General features: G+C 43.0%; 1 protein-coding gene across 1 annotated transcript in view; it reads left to right on the forward strand.

Moving 5' to 3' along the window:
* The first annotated feature begins 375 nt into the window (after positions 1–375).
* The window catches only part of LOC139754514 (DNA-binding protein RFX2-like), a 291,540-nt gene continuing 273,513 nt past the window's right edge, over positions 376–18,402 (forward strand). The window contains exon 1 of the mRNA XM_071671804.1: positions 376–468. The gene's annotated coding sequence lies outside the window, so the exon portion shown is untranslated. The remainder of the gene's footprint in view (positions 469–18,402) is intronic.

Raw genomic sequence — 18,402 nt, forward strand, 5'->3', positions numbered from 1 at the left:
TTTCTCTCCATCATTATAGCTTTTCATACTTCATAAATGATCATGGAAATAATGATTTTTCTATATGAGTGTATATCATACATCATTGGTATAAACTTGCTGGAGTACTACGTGTAAGCAGTACACCAAACTAAACTGTTGTGGCCGGGGTGTCGTCTGCTAGCACGATGGCGCCATCTCTTGACGGTAATGTTAACTATAGTCGTCACTAAGGAAAATTCTTCCGATAAACAAAGCAGTTCCGAATAGTCCATTGAACCTGGTGGTCCAGCACATCTTTTATCTCCCAGATAAACCAGCTTGGTGATTTGGTGAGTCCTCTGGCTGTATGAGGTGGAATGGATAGGGTAATGCGGAATATGTGAGTGTGTTGTTGTGGTATATTGGTCCGCGGCGCGGGAGTGCGCCGGCCCGTAGCAACTGATGCCGTAGCCATAGTGATCGGCCTGCCACCCAACAACAAACCAGGTATTGTCCTTGTAGTTTTTATAATTAACGGTTGACTAATTTAGCATGCATGCGGGAAGCTGTGTAACCTTCTGTTATAATCATCTTGGGGTAGGCCCTGAAATCTGTTCGAATCATGACCGAAAACACTCGTATTTTTGTACAGGAGGAAGATAATAGTGTGAAAATGGCGATGTTGATATTTGGCCTCAAAAATTATCTGTTTTCAGTCTGTAGAATTTAAGATGACAGCATTTGTTGATGATAAGACGCTTATTGAAGCGTGTTCAGGTGAGTAGTTCAGAGTACTGAGTGCTAATAAGTACAGGGAGCTGTAAAATGCGCGACGGGTCGTAGGCAGTGGAGATGATCAGTCAGTTGCGTTACTATGGCGACCAGGGGAACATATGAGAGATACGTCATTATTTTCATGTTTACCCGTTAATCTATATGTTGCAAATGGTCATTTTCGGGGTACTAAAAATAAACATAATTGTGTTCGAGAGCGATGCAGGTTTATAGCTCAGTAAGACATTTCAGTGACAACCTGGATAAGGAAGAGAATGAATAATTTGGCAGCTTGCCTGTAACATGTCAACTGCCACAGCGTTGGAATTGGTTTACGGATTATGTAAGTATAGTAGGGTTATGAGGTCACGCCATGGTCAAGGTTGCTGAATAATACAGCAGGAAGTCATTAATTTATGTATATGGTTACTGTATTTCATTTGTCATGTATCACAGTGGGGAATTCCAGGGGAGGGAATTTATCAGATCATGACTGAAGTTTAGAAAAAAAGAAGAAAAACAGATTTAGATAATCAGAATACTAACAGAAGAATTACCCACATCATTGCTAAACGGATTGGTTGGAAGTGGCCAGACGTGCATGGCTTCTTATCGTGTGGGTGATTAGTAAAAACCTACTTCATGTGATTCTGGTGCTAATAGCTACCGTGTAATGTTCATTTGAATATTATTATTATTGATATTATTATTATTATTATTGAAGTGAAAGGGGCAGTTATTATTATTATTATTATTATTATTATTATTATTATTATTATTATTATTATTTATTTATTTATTATTATTGAAGAACTGAAGGGGAGCAATTAACAACTAGAAGCTTATACGTTTGAATATGCAGTGTTTGGAATCGTCAGAAATTGTCAATTGATCTGAAACGAACGTAGAAGCTGATTTAGAAATGGATAATTAAAAGATCATTAGATAGGTTTTGCTATGGACGTGTAGACCAAACATGAAGACTTCAGGAAGTGCGTCTCTGAATTTTTGTATTATAATTCATTCAGTATGAATAATGAATATGCAAGCTTTGCATGAGGGTATGAGATATCAGGGACGTTAATTTTCTGAATACTTTAGTAATCTCGTAAATGTGCTCTCTCAAGCGCCAAATACGTACGTAGGTATCCATACATTTCGATAGGGGATGATGGTAAATAGAATCCTGTTTTGTGTTTACCGAATTGATAAGGAAGAAAATTAAGAATTAGCTACAGTACATGAAATAATACCATCCCCATTGTCGGACCGCAACCTTGTGCCGGAGTTGGACCGTGAGAAATTTTGTTGTTCATGTAGTTGTTTGACGGGTGGTAGTTCGTTTACTAAGTTGCCGGGGTGATCGCTGTACATGCACGAGAAATGTGCATGTACTCAGATGAGTACTGTGGGACGCCTGTGTTGTAGCGTATCATGTAGATAAGGATTGATTGCTGGGAGGAGGTTGAGGGATGGGTAGGTCTGGTATAGAAATGGGAAGGACTATAAAAGTGGGAAAGGAGTGAGCGTAAGGTGTGCTGTTCGTTGGGACAAGGAGTGTCAGGGGTCTTGCCCCAGTGCCGAAGTATTCGGAGTTGTTATGGTTGGTGGCCTGGATTAGTTCAGGTCACTGACATGGTACGGAAAAATAAAAGTTACCTCATATGACTGTGCATATAGGGATTGTCTGGCATTTGGGTATGTGAGCCACGTGTCCCTTGATTTGTTTTTATCATTGTCCATGTGATTATTTGTGATTTTATGTTGTGGCAGTATCTAGCTTGACTTTATTCTTGTAGAAAATGTGTCGTTTATCTAGAAGTTTTCATCCTTGGGTTTCTCGTATTTTTACGATACATATCTGTTTTAGCGTTTGTGTTTATATTTTTTTTTTAAATTCTATGTGAATTGCACAACTGCCATTGTCAGTTGGATAAATATAATGTAAGCAAGTCGTTTATGTGTGGGGGCAACTACGGCGATGTATGCGCAGAAAGTTTAGTTTTTGTATTTGCGTTAGAGGTAATGCTCTTTGTGTTCCAACGCAGGTTCGTAGTTAAGTACACACGTAAATATTTAAGTCTGTATTGCTTCCTGTATAGATTTAAGAAGTGTGGTTGTGGGTAGTGGGTAATGATGATCGCGTAAAATAGGTTGATTGACATAGATAGGAAGACACCCACCATGAATGTGTTCCTCATTGTTTAAAGAAAGGGTTCGTAGTTTTTTGATCCTTGGAAAAGCCAGAATTAATTAAACATCTTTTACAGCAGAGTTCTTATACAGATTACTTGCGCTGCTACCTACAGAAGACGCTTGCCTTGATTTGGTAGTTCTCGTTCCTTCTTGTCAACACATTTATGTGAGTCTGGTTCCATTGCTCTACTGGAAATCAAGACGCAATACCACCCTAAGATGACGTTGAACCTTATTTGTGTTCCCTGTGGGTTACTCAGACGAATATTCTCGATCTGTTGGCAAAGAAACATTGTTAGGTCGCATTGCATTTTTTTTTAAGTACCGGAGTTTGCCTGATTCACGCCATTCATGATAAATTTTGAAGTCGCTATCCTTTGTCCTCCTCCCTCAGGTTCCTGATTCTTGATAACACTAATAACTTCATAAGTTATAGTGTATTCACGCGCATGAAAAAGGTTAAGAATATCTCGGTTAAAGGCGTGAATGCTTTGTTGATATGTCTGTCATCAGAAACGTTGACCACGTAAAGTGGCCTTCTGCGGAATCTAACCAAAGAATTAGGGATTGGGAGAGACCATTCGTTAATACAAATGAGAGAAAAGGAGGTGCTTATGTACGGTGCCTTAAGGTAACGATAGGAACCAAACTCGCCAATGAACATTTGTTTAGCCGGACAGTCTGGAAGAAATAGAAAGCAGCGATGCCCTGAAGAATAGATGCAGTGATCTCATAGAATTGAATTATCAGTAGATTAGAGTGTTTTGTGGAGTACTTTCTCAAAGGCCTCGGCGAAGTCATACGGGTTTGTCGAGAGCCGACAAATGATAATTGCTTCAATATGATGGGATTGTCGAGAGGCTGTAGGATGTCATGTTGACTTAGCGAAGTGTGATCCGCATGAACCTTTGATTCAAAAGCTGTGTTGTGTTTGTCACTACCTTGAGAGACACTAGGTGCCAGGGTTAGTAGTGTCATTTTTCTTGAAAAGTTATGCTCACGCAAAGCCATTCAAAGCGAAGGGTGTGGATGAAAGGAGATTGTGTGAAGAAGATACTGATTGGAAAAAAAAGGGCCAAACCTGCGCTAGTCATATATGTTTGTAATGCTGTTAATGGAAATGTTTATAGCGTATGTATGCAGGGATAGGGCGTATGAGGCAGTAAGGTAAAATTTATTTCTATTTTTCTGTGTGGATTGGAACTTAAAAGTAATTACTCTGTCAGATGGAATTGATACAAATGTTTTCTTGTCTCAGGGCTAGTATGTTGTGTGGTGTCTGCGTGCTTAAAAAACAAGTGATTTTCGTCCATTTGATAACATTATTAGTGAGGTGTTTTGCAATGTAATTTTCTGATTATTTGATGAAGTTTGTTGTCACGTAATTTTCTGACATTTAAGGGGGCTGGTTGTACAACATATAGTATGCTGATTTATGTACTGAAACTGTTTTTGATGTGTTGTACCGGTATGTCCGCCAGCATTCGTGTGTGTGTGTGTGTGTGTGTGGGCCGTCCTGTAGTAGTTGCTTTTTCGAGTAATTTGCGTTGATCTAGGGTGACCCATGGTAGCGTGTTTTTGCTGGGAATGCGAGCGATTCTTCATAGTGTACAGAGTAGCGCGAGTGTTTGCTGGATGATGTGCGGTGAATGGTGATCGAGACTGGTTGAGGTGTATTGTGTGGCTATGGTCTGCAGGGTCTTTTGTAACCGAGACCGTGTCTGCATGGTTGTGGGGTCTTTTATGTGGGAGGGGAGATTAACCTTTGTAAGAACTGCAAGTTGGAAGTGTTGTTATGGGTTGATGAAAATACGATGGAGAAAGTTAAACTAAACGAGTTACAAAGTTACAGGATTTTCCGGTAAGAGTTTTTATTCCAGATCTCTGTAAATAGTTTGTTATTATTTAAAAGAAAATGAACATCAAGAATATATTAAACATTTCTGGAATATACCGTGTCTGCCATACATAGGTTCTCAGAATTTGGCCTATACTCGTAATTGCTTGCCTGGTTTGTGGGATCTCAAGAGGTAACACAATTCTCAAGTCATCAAAGGTGAGTCCAGGAACCACAAGGATGGCCGGCCCACTGGCCTAACTTTTATCCCAAAATGGTTCTTGGTAAAAGTAATCAGTCCATAGATTGTTCGTGCTGTTGACATTACCTAACTTTCCATTTTCTTTGCGGTGGTTTCGGAGTTATTCAACAGCCCCAACAGATGAGTCTTGGACCTTAGCCTACCTTACATATATACGTTACCATGGATTAGGAGGGCTACCTCTGCAGCTGGGTCTGGGACCTTTATCTTGCTTATGTATACCTTACGATAGTTTCGCAGGTTTTCCAACCCCATAGCTGGGACTGGGACCTTCTCGTACCTTACGTATATCTTACGATGGTTTAAAAGGTCTTTTACCCCCCCCCCCCCATAGCTGGGAGTGGGATCTTTTCTTACCGTAGTGCATCTTACGATGTTTCCGGAGGTACTCAACCCCCACAGCTGGGTCTGGCACTTTACATTGTCTTACGACGATTTTGGAGGTTTTTTTTTTTTATCGTAAAGGCTAAGGTGTGGGACATCGCCCAACCCTACGTTTACCTTACGATGGGTTCGGAGATTTTCCACCTTTACAAATGGGTCTGGAACTTAACCTTACCTTACATATCCCTTACTATGGGATTGGCTTTTTTTTTTTTGCGGATTCATATAGAGCTTTTAACGCTTGTCGAACTTTGCTTCATCCGGCTCTTTTAAGTTACTTTACATATAACATGGAAAAAGACTGGACGTCTGTTTGAACCCTATAATATGTCATTATGACGAGGACAACCCTGTGGCCCTTGAGCTTAACGGTGCGATCCCCGGGTCATAAGGGTTAGGTAAATGGTTAGACTCGGGGTAAGATTTCAGTGTTCCTCTTTTGAAGTGGCGGATGAAGTGTATGAGGTGTAGGCTGAAGCATTAGGCCTTGATTTAGGGGAGGCACCTGGAGGTTCTGTGCTTCCCCAGAGCTCTTGAAATTGTGTCCTTGTGGCCTACAGTCCTAATTTTGAACAGGGTTGTCATAGTTGTGGATATATGCCGTTTTGGAGGTGGGGCGGCCTTTGTTTACCCAGCACCGTTCCTACGCCTCCTCCGCCGCTTTTCTCATAGTTGTCTTTTTTTCCTCTTTTTTTGTATCTTATGAATTGCTATATATCCATTTTCTATAAGTACTTGATTAGTTTACTGGTATACATTAAAAGAAAAGACTTGATAGAAACATTAACTGGTTAATCGTACCCTAGGGATATCTTACATTTGGTTCTAAATATTACCGGTAGATTACAGCATTGTTCTTAGCTTGTTTGCGTCAATGCATAATTTTTTGGACGAGATTTTAATATCCTCTGAAAACCTTCCATGAACAGATTATTGAATCTATAAAACATGAGTTCTTGCTTTGTGGATCGTGATGTTTCTTGTGGTAGAACTTAACTGTATGAAGGTCAGTACGGAAGCAAGTGGCTGGGAGCGAGTCCTGTGTGGTAAGACGGCAACGTGGCTAAACCAAAGTGGAGCGGCCATGGTCGCCCAGGCGCCCAAGTCCTATGAAAGTTTGTATCCGTGATAAATTGAAAGATTTTTTTGGGTTTTCATGGCTCCCCGGAAGTCGCACCTAATGATAGCAATATGTTGTAGCCGTATTCCCAGATTACAGAATTAAAACTGCACCTTTGACAAATATATGTTCCTGGCAGCATATTTGCCTCCTGGTCAGCGTTGTTGTTGTTGCTGGTGGGGGGTCGGGGGGATCGCAACGCTTGCTACCCGTGTCAACCGTCTACCGGGCTACGCCAGCCATCGCGCCGGGGTCGTGCTTTCGTGATCAAGGATCACACCGTCGTGCTCGAGAGGCTGCGTGGTAGATACCTTGTTCATGCCCGCCGAAGATCCTGTGCTCATCGTGCTGGGCGGAGGAGACTCTTCTCCCTCTACCGTAACAGGTTAGATGAGGAGAGTAAATTTAGGTCATGATAAAAATTGCCTGGTTCGTTGGGGGTGGCTTGATATAGATCGTATTGGTGGAAGTGGTTAGGTACATGTAGTGTTTGTTGAAATTATTTTTTTTTCTTGCGTTAAGAGGCTGCGATTGTAGACAAAGGTCCACTTTAAGGCCGGTATTTAATTGATGATATATAGAAAAGATTTCGAAAGGAAAAAAAGAGACAAGGGGAAAACATTTACAAATTTTTGAAGAAGCGAAGAACCTGTCTTTTAAAATGTATCGGGGAAAGACATGAGAAGGTAGATACCTAAATATAAAAGAAGCACAGAGTTGATAGAGATGGTTCAGGGGAGCGCAGCATGAATGGCACCATAATTAAGAGGGCTGAGTTTCAGGGAAAGGTTAGAGGCTCCAAATTTGCCTACTTAGAAGAGACGAGAGTGACGGGTACCTGAACACAACCTTTTATGTTTTTAAAACCGATGACGTAAACAGTGAACTGTTCTTCATGAGATGTAGCGATAGAACAGCCAGAGGACATAACATGAAATTAAGAAAGAAACTTGTTGATAAGGATGATAAGAAGTATTTATAGTTATTAGAGAAGTGGATGAATGGTATATAATGACTGAGAACATGGTTAATGTAGACAGCTTTCTTGAATTTAGGAAGCTGTATGACAGTAGAGAATGTTCAGTAGATGGGGACCCACGAATTTATAACCCTCCGCGTACGGTACAAATAGGTAGTTACGCATCTGGCTTAAACTGGGGTTTGTTTATGCATACATTGGAGTAAATAGATTGTACATATATGCAAGGTTAAGAGACAGGCCAACATGAGTATATGTCTTTATTCGTAATGTACAAATAGTATTTACACCTGTCACTAGAGTCCCACTGCAGTTGAAAAGTTAAGGAAACCAACTTTCTTCTGGTAGATATTGGATTTGCATTCGAGGTCGTGGATAAGGAAGCATTGAGCCAGCTGTTTACACCACTCAGCAGCCTTTAACTAGAATATAGTTCTCATGTTTGATCACCGCACGTCAAGAAACACAGAGGTAATAGAAAAATTCCTGACGAGCATAACAAAGATGATACTAGAATTAAGAGCCGAGTTGCGGGGAAAGTCTAGAAGCCTTGAATTTGTCCGGAATGGAAGAGAGGAGAGTGAGGGGTGACCTGATCAAAACTTTTGAATTTTTTTAAAGATTTATGACGTAGATAATGAGCAGTTCCTCGAAAGATATAGGGATAGGACAACCAGCGGACGTAACATGAAATTAAATGAGAAACTTGTTAAAAAGAAGTATCGTATGAGAGTGGTGGATCAATGAACTAGAGTGAACGTGAGGAAGCAGGAAATGTGGAGATCATGTAGAAGTTAAACAAAAAAATAAAGTTATTTGATAGTTTAGAATGACCAAATGGGGAGGGGGGTGGGTGGCCCCACGATTGCAAACTCCTCCCCCCTCATACAGCGCATGTAGGTGGTAGTAGTTGCACACCGGGGCGGCAGTGTGTGTGTGGGTGGAGGCCTGACACTCGACGACTGACCATTATGATTCATACCTCCCCCTCCCCCTTGCTTCCCCCTCCACTCTCTCTCTCTCTCTCTCTCTCTCTCTCTCTCTCTCTCTCTCTCTCTCTCTCTCTCTCTCTCTCTGTCCTCATACAGCTTCTCTACATTGAAGAGTGAGGTTCACAAACACCTGGGGAGCCTTGATTAATTTCCAAATTCTTTTTCCCCTCGCTTGATTCCTTTCAGCCTCGGGATGGCCTTTTGACTCGGGCATGTTTTGCCCGCGACATGTTTGATCATCGAAAGGAAAATAAAATAAGAGGAGAGATAATACTAAGGAGCCGGCTTATTATCTCTCCCGATAAGGCACAGCCTCAGAAGTTTCTGGCAACACTGGAGGATTATCCCTCGGGACGGGACAGAACGGGGAAGGTAAAACTCCGGCCCAAAAAAAGTTTCCGCGGTGGTACTGGTGACACACAATCCCCAGAAAAGACTTAATGACGCAGAACAATTATTTGCTGGAAATGATGAAGGTTCGGCCGGAGAAGCCATCGCTGGGGGATGGTAAGGGTTTAACAATGGTGGGGAGTGAGGGGAGATGATTCTAAGAGGCAAGAGGAAACACTGAGATTAACAAAGGGGAAAGAGCCACTTGGGGGCGTTCACGATTCCTAGTATGTGTTGTGAGTACGTATCAAGCGGTTAATGAGCGCGCCAGAGTCAGTTGGGGGGGAGGGGGTGGGGGGTGTGAGTGACACACCATCGTAACCTAATGGTTTGTTTCACGGGCAACAGGTTGGAGTAGAAAATACCCACAGTGGTTTATACCTTGCTAGGGGAAGGGGATCGTGTCCTGTTCGAGTACGACTGCATGGTTAGTGAAGACGTAGAGACATCAGAGAGGCAAGTGTGTGTGTGTGTGTGTGTGTGTGTGTGTGTGTGTGCAAGCAACAAGGCTGGATTTTTGTTTTATTATTACTAGAATAACTAATGGCATGCTACAGGTCTCGAATCTCGTGGTCACACAGACAGTTTTCTGTCGACTGAGGATTGGTCGCTGTATATTGACTTACGGTCACTTATGAGACAGAGGACTTGCCCCATTATGTGATACCTGCGTTTGCATTGTTCCCTCGGAACATGTATTTAAGTGATTAACACCGGTGATTACTGAAACCATCTTGTCACACGACCTTCGCAAGGCTCTGACGTATGTTAATGATATTTTCTCTGCCAGCCAGAGTAAAGTAATTTCATTTATCATATAAAACTTTCTTGGTTATTGCTTTCAGCTGTTTTATGTATCAACTATGAATTTATTTATTCCAAAGTTGTTCACTACTGGTGGCGGGTCTTCAGCTTACGTGCATCAGATGTATTGAATTCCATGAGAATGTAAGTAATAGGAGTTAAGTGGAAACAACTTCCTAATGACTTGGAAAAGACTTAAGTTTACTAAGGTACAATGTGTTCGTACGTACACAACCACACTTGCTCTTGAGTTTTTTTTTTTTTTTTGTCCATTTTTGTGCGTTTGTCATTACGTAGGGTGTGCGGTGCCGTCACTGTGACAGACTCGAGATGTTTCGGGAAGTACCATAAAGGCGCAGTAAATTAGGAAAAAAAAATATCTATATTGCGTTATTTGATAGATTAGGAAAAAGCAGACAAATCCATATTGCGTTGGTTGTGTGATTGGTTTTGTTTGACTTGGGCCGTCGGCCTGTTATCATCTGCCAGGTTAATCTTGAAGGCCGTCAGCGTTAAGTTATAGCCACCACCCAGAAAGAAGTCTTTGAGCTTTCTCTTCAAGATGATTGGAAGACCACATGCTAACGCTGGCTTCCTGTAGCTGGCCAAAGGATATATTGATCCACTAGGAAGATTCATTATTATTATTATTATTATTATTATTATATATATATATATATATATATATATATATATATATATATATATATATATATATATATATATATATCCTAGCCTGAGCCAGGTACCCATTTATCGATCAGCCCCTAGGGACGAATGAACAGCTGGGTTGACTGTGGACCGACTGCCGCAACCAAATTGGAACCTGTGCGCTCGACCCTGGGTGGGGCGGCGGCCCGTGAATGCGTCCCGGTCAGGAACGCTAACCGCTACACCACGGTAGTCCATATAATGTGGGCTCTCAGAGACACCACCCCCCCCTCCCCTATTTCCCATTAGAAAAAATTGTGGTTTCCATTCTGTCAGGATATATAACAGTGTTGACGTGGGATTATGACGCAATGTGTATCGTAAACACGCCTATGTCCGGAATTGGAAATGTTTATCAGTGACGTAATGCTGTATAGTCGACTGATTTGTTCTCCTTTTACGTTGAAGCCTCTTTGGAAGATAACTCGAAGCTACAGTGAATGACGTAACTCAAAAGAATATATACGTTCAACTTCACGTTATGTTATAGAATTCGACTGACTTAACCCAAGTGTTTACCTTTGACTTGGTCCCATACAGTTGGGTCGGATGTCAGCAACGTAGATTTCAGCTGAGAAGATCCTCTTGTGTATTACAGGTAATTGTTTGGTAATGAAACACCTTTTTTTTTATCGTATTCTTTCATTATGGTAATCATAGTAATAATGATAGTAATAATAATAATAATAATAATAATAATAATAATGATTTTTTTTTTTTTTTTTTTTTTATACTTTGTCGCTGTCTCCCGCGTTTGCGAGGTAGCGCAAGGAAACAGACGAAAGAAATGGCCCCCCCCCCCATACACATGTACATACACACGTCCACACACGCAAATATACATACCTACACAGCTTTCCATGGTTTACCCCAGACGCTTCACATGCCTTGATTCAATCCACTGACAGCACGTCAACCCCTGTATACCACATCGCTCCAATTCACTCTATTCCTTGCCCTCCTTTCACCCTCCTGCATGTTCAGGCCCCGATCACACAAAATCTTTTTCACTCCATCTTTCCACCTCCAATTTGGTCTCCCTCTTCTCCTCGTTCCCTCCACCTCCGACACATATATCCTCTTGGTCAATCTTTCCTCACTCATTCTCTCCATGTGCCCAAACCATTTCAAAACACCCTCTTCTGCTCTCTCAACCACGCTCTTTTTATTTCCACACATCTCTCTTACCCTTACGTTACTTACTCGATCAAACCACCTCACACCACACATTGTCCTCAAACATCTCATTTCCAGCACATCCATCCTCCTGCGCACAACTCTATCCATAGCCCACGCCTCGCAACCATACAACATTGTTGGAACCACTATTCCTTCAAACATACCCATTTTTGCTTTCCGAGATAATGTTCTCGACTTCCACACATTTTTCAAGGCTCCCAAAATTTTCGCCCCCTCCCCCACCCTATGATCCACTTCCGCTTCCATGGTTCCATCCGCTGACAGATCCACTCCCAGATATCTAAAACACTTCACTTCCTCCAGTTTTTCTCCATTCAAACTCACCTCCCAATTGACTTGACCCTCAACCCTACTGTACCTAATAACCTTGCTCTTATTCACATTTACTCTCACCTTTCTTCTTCCACACACTTTACCAAACTCAGTCACCAGCTTCTGCAGTTTCTCACATGAATCAGCCACCAGCGCTGTATCATCAGCGAACAACAACTGACTCACTTCCCAAGCTCTCTCATCCCCAACAGACTTCATACTTGCCCCTCTTTCCAGGACTCTTGCATTTACCTCCCTAACAACCCCATCCATAAACAAATTAAACAACCATGGAGACATCACACACCCCTGCCGCAAACCTACATTCACTGAGAACCAATCACTTTCCTCTCTTCCTACACGTACACATGCCTTACATCCTCGATAAAAACTTTTCACTGCTTCTAACAACTTGCCTCCCACACCATATATTCTTAATACCTTCCACAGAGCATCTCTATCAACTCTATCATATGCCTTCTCCAGATCCATAAATGCTACATACAAATCCATTTGCTTTTCTAAGTATTTCTCACATACATTCTTCAAAGCAAACACCTGATCCACACATCCTCTACCACTTCTGAAACCGCACTGCTCTTCCCCAATCTGATGCTCTGTACATGCCTTCACCCTCTCAATCAATACCCTCCCATATAATTTACCAGGAATACTCAACAAACTTATACCTCTGTAATTTGAGCACTCACTCTTATCCCCTTTGCCTTTGTACAATGGCACTATGCACGCATTCCGCCAATCCTCAGGCACCTCACCATGAGTCATACATACATTAAATAACCTTACCAACCAGTCAACAATACAGTCACCCCCTTTTTTAATAAATTCCACTGCAATACCATCCAAACCTGCTGCCTTGCCGGCTTTCATCTTCCGCAAAGCTTTTACTACCTCTTCTCTGTTTACCAAATAATAATGATAATAGTAATAATAATAATAATAATAATAATAATAATAATAATAATTACTATTATTTTATTATGATAATAATTATTATTATTATTATTATTATTATTATTATTATTATTATTATTATTATTATATAACCTAGTCCAAATGCCTTTGATATTCTGGAAGGTGTTCATATTGCAGTATGATATCTGTAAGAATGAGAACGTGTTGGAGCGTTGAGCGCTTGTAGGGTTAGAGGTAAACGATACACACACACACACACACACACACACGGCAGTGAAACCCCGCAATACGGAGGCCGGGTTGCCATATACCGCCAGCCGGGGTCGGTCATGAGCTACGTGTGGTGCCGGGTGGCGGTAGGGATGGGCTGGAGGAGGCTGGGGCACCCGTGGACCGGGGCAGGGGGCTTGAAATGTGATAATTTTATGTTTGTGTGTCCACTTACGGGGGTCCGCGGGGAGGACTCGTCCCGTGAATTCCATTTCACGCTAATATGAGAATTCCTCAGTGATGCAGTTTGTGAGGTTTTGATGTCGGGGGCAAGAGCCACAATATGAACGTTTTTATTTACATTTTATTATTATTTCCTTGATGAAACGCTTCTCGATTTTCGGCTCAAGGAAATTTGTTTCTCTCGGTGTTTTGATGTTGAGCTGTGGGAAGATGAATGCTGCCTCATGTGGGATGGGGCTTTAGTCTGGTAGTGTGTGTGGTGTGGGTGTCGGGTAGTGTGTGGTGTGGATGTCAGGTAGTGTGTGGTGTGAGTGTCAGGTAGTGTGTGATGTGGATGTCAGGTGGTGTGGTGTGGGTGTCAGGTAGTGTGTGGTATGGATGTCAGGTAGTGTGTGATGTGGATGTCAGGTAGTGTGGTGTGGGTGTCAGGTAGTGTGTGGTATGGATGTCAGGTAGTGTGTGGTGTGAGTGTCAGGTAGTGTGTGATGTGGATGTCAGGTAGTGTGGTGTGGGTGTCAGGTAGTGTGTGGTGTGGATGTCAGGTAGTGTGTGATGTGGATGTCAGGTAGTGTGGTGTGGGTGTCAGGTAGTGTGTGGTATGGATGTCAGGTAGTGTGTGGTGTGAGTGTGAGATAGTGTGTGATGTGGATGTCAGGTAGTGTGGTGTGGGTGTCAGGTAGTGTGTGGTGTGGATGTCAGGTAGTGTGTGGTGTGAGTGTCAGGTAGTGTGTGATGTGGATGTCAGGTAGTGTGGTGTGGGTGTCAGGTAGTGTGTGGTGTGGATGTCAGGTAGTGTGTGGTGTGAGTGTGAGGTAGTGTGTGGTGGGGATGTCAGGTAGTGTGTGGTGTGAGTGTCAGGTAGTGTGTGGTGTGGATGTCAGGTAGTGTGTAGTGTGGATACAGTATTATACAGTGTACTCGTCCTGACTCATATATAGGGAAGGGAATTGTGTTTTGACCGAGGGACGTTTAGTAGACACATAATCTTGCTATTTGTTAAGGCAGTATGATAGGTAAAGTATATATAATGAGGCCTTTCCTCGCCCGTTTCTGGCGCTGCGCTGTTTACTGATGACAACAGCGCTTGTGGAAGATTTGAGTGAGAAACTGCAGAAGCTGGTGACTAGGTTTGGAAGAGTATGCGAAAGGAGGAAGTTGAGAGTAAACATGAATAAAGGCGATGTTATTAGGTTTTTGCAGGGTTGATGGTCAGGATAGTGGGGAGTGAATTTGATGGGAGAAAATTAAAGGAAGTAAAGTGTTTTAGATGCCTGGGAGTGGACATAGCAGCGAATGGAACATGGAATCGGAAGTGAGTCATAGGGTTGGGAAGGGAGTGATGGTTCTGGAACAGCTGAAGAATGTGTGGAAGGAGAGCACGTTATCTGGGAGGGCAGAAATAGGTATGTTTGAAGGAATAGTAGTTCCAACAAAATTATATGGATGCGAGGCATGGACTTTGAATAAGGCTGTGGGTTAGAGGATGGCTCTGTTGGAAATGAAATATTTGAGGACAGAATGTGTTGCGAGGTGGTTTGATCGCTTAAGTAAGGAAAGGGTAAGAGAGATGTGTGGAAATACAAAGAGTGTGGTTGAGAGAGCAGAAGAGGGTGTATTGAAATGGTTTGGTCACCTGGAGAGAATGAGTGAGGAAAGATTGATAAAGAGGATGTTAGAAGTGGTGAGAACAAGGAGAAGCGGGAGACCAAATTTGAGGTGGAAGGATGGAGTGGAAAGGATTTTGAACGATTGGGGACTGGACATGGAGGAAGGTGAAAGGCGTGCACAGGATAGAGTGAATTGGAGCGATGTGGTATACTGGGGTCGACGTGCTTTCAGTGGACTGAACCAGGGAATGTGAAACGTCTGGGGTAAGCCATGGAAAGGTCTGTGGGTCCTGGATGTGGACAGGGAGCTAGAGGATGTATGTTAGCGGATGTGGCCTTTCTTCGTCTGTTCCTGGCGCTACCTCGATAACGCGGCGGTCGAGTATGAATAAAAGAAATCGTACTTGATCGCCATTTTCACACACACACACACACACACACACACACACACACACACACACACACACACACACACACACACATATATATATATATATATATATATATATATATATATATATATATATATATATATATATATATATATATGGGTAACCAGCATGCAGACTGAGAGAGGAGAATTTTATGCGCGCGCGTCGTCGTACATCGGACTTCCGCCGGCCGCAGACCTGCAAGTGTCAAAGGGAGAGAGGGCGAGCAGCAGCAGCGGGGCCGTAAAGATTGCCTCAAGAATTTCGCTTGTTTATGTGGCCGCGAGGGAGAGCGGAGCAGTCACTGTGGAATTGCAGTTTAAGTCAGAAGGACATGTGAGGATAACATAAAGGTCAGGTTAACTGGTATGCTTAAGGGGAGGGAAGAAGAAGAAGAGAAGTCTGGAAGCCCCAGCTGGAATAGAATGTTGGAAGGGGAGGGAGGGAGGGAGGGAACGAGGCCCCGGGGGCGGGGAGGGGGGGTATTATTATAATGGTGGTCATGGGGGAAGGATGTGATGTAAGTAGGGTGTCTGCATGTGGGTTACGACTGTCATGAATGTTGGTGGTGGTGGTGTGTGTGTGTGTGTGTGTGTAGGGGGGGGGGGGGGGAGACGCCGCTCATCTCATGGTATTGTATCCATGGTCGACCGATCCATTATGATAACCTGAGCCACGAGGTCATGGCTCAGCGATGGCCATGCGCCTCGTATTGAACATTTCCTGGAGTATATATATATATATATATATATATATATATATATATATATATATATATATATATATATATATATATATGTATATATATATAAGCTTTTAAACGATACGATGAAGAAAGATAACATGACAGATGGAGATGGTCATAAAGTCATGAGGTCGTAAGCAGCGTTCGTCGTGGATGGTCATGCGATGACATGATTGCTGCAGATGGACACCGAGTGGTCTGTCGTGACCTGTTTGTACGGTGTCGGGACAGGTGTGTGTGTGTGTGTGTGTGTGTGTGTGTGTGTGTGTGTGTGTGTGTGAACGTTTTCTTCACGTATTGAGTCACAAGCAGTAGTCTCCCGTCTCTGTTTAGAACACCTTCGTCGTTTACCCCCTCTGAGTCTGTCAAGGAGCAAACGCTATATTCTTTTCCGCTTCCTTTTTTATCTTCTTTTCTAAGATCTTCAGTGGCCTCGTGTGCCCGGGGCGGTATCCCGCCGTACAAAGGCAGGCTACTCCATTCATCGCCTCATACTTGACGTGTTCCCCTTCCGCCTTCACGCTTTCCTCAACGGTCGACTCCCTCACACATCGTCAGTCCATCATACCGTTCCTCTCGTCCTAGAACCACCACCTCCTCCTCCTCCTCCTCCTCCTCCTCCTCCTCCTCCTCTTCTTCTTCTTCTTCTTCTTCTTCTTCTTCTTCTTCTTCTTCTTCTTCTTCTTCTTCTTCTTCTTCTTCTTCTCCTTCTTCTTTCTTCTTCTTCTTCTTCCTCCTCCTCCTCCTCCTCCTCCTCCTCCTCCTCCTCCTCCTCCTCTTAGTGTTCCTCTCGCCTCTTTGGCCAGCATAAGTTGAGACGCTCCAGGTAGGTACATGCTCATGACATCGATTCCCCTCACTTGGTAAACCACACCATCGATATGGCTGAGCCTCACGTATAATACCCGATGGTTGTGTGTGTGTATGTGTGTGTGTGTGTGTGTGTGTGTGTGTGTGTGTGTAGTACACTTTCTTACCATAACGTTTCAGCTTTCGTAATCCCCGACAGATCGACAGATCTAGTTAGGAACTGTGTGAAATGGATTCGCTGTTCAGCATGGTGCTGTCATGCTAACCTACTCATACACCTTACGTCGTGCACACCCGTTGTTGATTTTGATCACAGTTATCCCAGTTATACTCGTGTGTTTCCGTTATGTTCTCTCCGTACCGTCCTCGCATACATTTATGGACATCTTTTCTGTTATAAGTAGGAGTGTGGGATACCTGTTTTGCCAGACGCCTTCCTCGTAACCACGCCCTTCCATTCGTATATGCTGATGATGTTCTCCATTCGAGTTATATCTCCTCCTCTGTTCTCTCAAGGTCTCTCGTGTTGTGAACCTTTGCTCCTCGCTCCTCTCCTCAAACTAATATAAACCATTTGTCACCCTCTGCGTGACTCTTTTGTCATTCTGAATCTGTTACACGCGAAGTCTTGTAGCGAGTATGGCAGCGTTTGCCGTCAGTCATCATTGTATTCCACACGCTGTTCATCCTCCCTCTGTTCCACACGCTGTTCCTCCTCCCTCTGTTCCACTCACTGATTCACTTCCCCCTAAGCTTAGTCTTGCTTACACCTTCTGTATGTAGCGACACATAATTATCGTCTGTTCGCCTCGTATCACATCAACGATGTTATCCTCAGGAGATAAGGGAGGCAGCTCACAGTGCGTTGAGGTGCCCACATTGCAGTATTCCTTTCTCCAGTTGTCGTCACGCACGTAGACGACATCTCGTAACAACTTTAGGTTTTCAATGAATCCAAAGTGTAGCAGAGTTTTGGCTGGAGTGTAAGAGAAGCTGCAGCAGGAATTCAAGAAATGCGGGAACTTAGAAGGAAGAAAAAAGAACCGAGGGCAGTTGTGTTTTATGAACAGTTGGTACTGTTCACAGACAGCGACATGAAGTAACAGCTTTGTGATTAGGACGGTAGATAAGATGTTGCTGGAGGGCAGAGATTATATAGGTAAACACATGTTTTTATAAACATGGGATGATTATTTTCCTCCCGACCTGCAGGTATGACCGACAAAATGCAAAGACTTTTCCAGTGTATTGTGTGATGCAGTTACAACAGCTTCGCTCTTAAGAGGTTTGGAAAGCCTTTATTGATTAGGTTAATTTCTTTCTCTTTTCTAACCCTATCTTTATATAGGCTGAAGTAGTAGTTAGTTATAAGCTAAATGTGGATGGTCATGCGAGGGCCATGGTTGACCTGAGCACGACCTTTCGACTTCAGGTGTGTGACGGCCTGACCTCAAACCTCACCTGGATGGGTCAGGTCAAAGGACAGGCAGTCACCGCC

The sequence above is a fragment of the Panulirus ornatus genome, chromosome 17 (assembly GCF_036320965.1).
Source record: "Panulirus ornatus isolate Po-2019 chromosome 17, ASM3632096v1, whole genome shotgun sequence".
In the NCBI taxonomy this organism is placed as follows: Eukaryota; Metazoa; Arthropoda; class Malacostraca; order Decapoda; family Palinuridae; genus Panulirus; species Panulirus ornatus.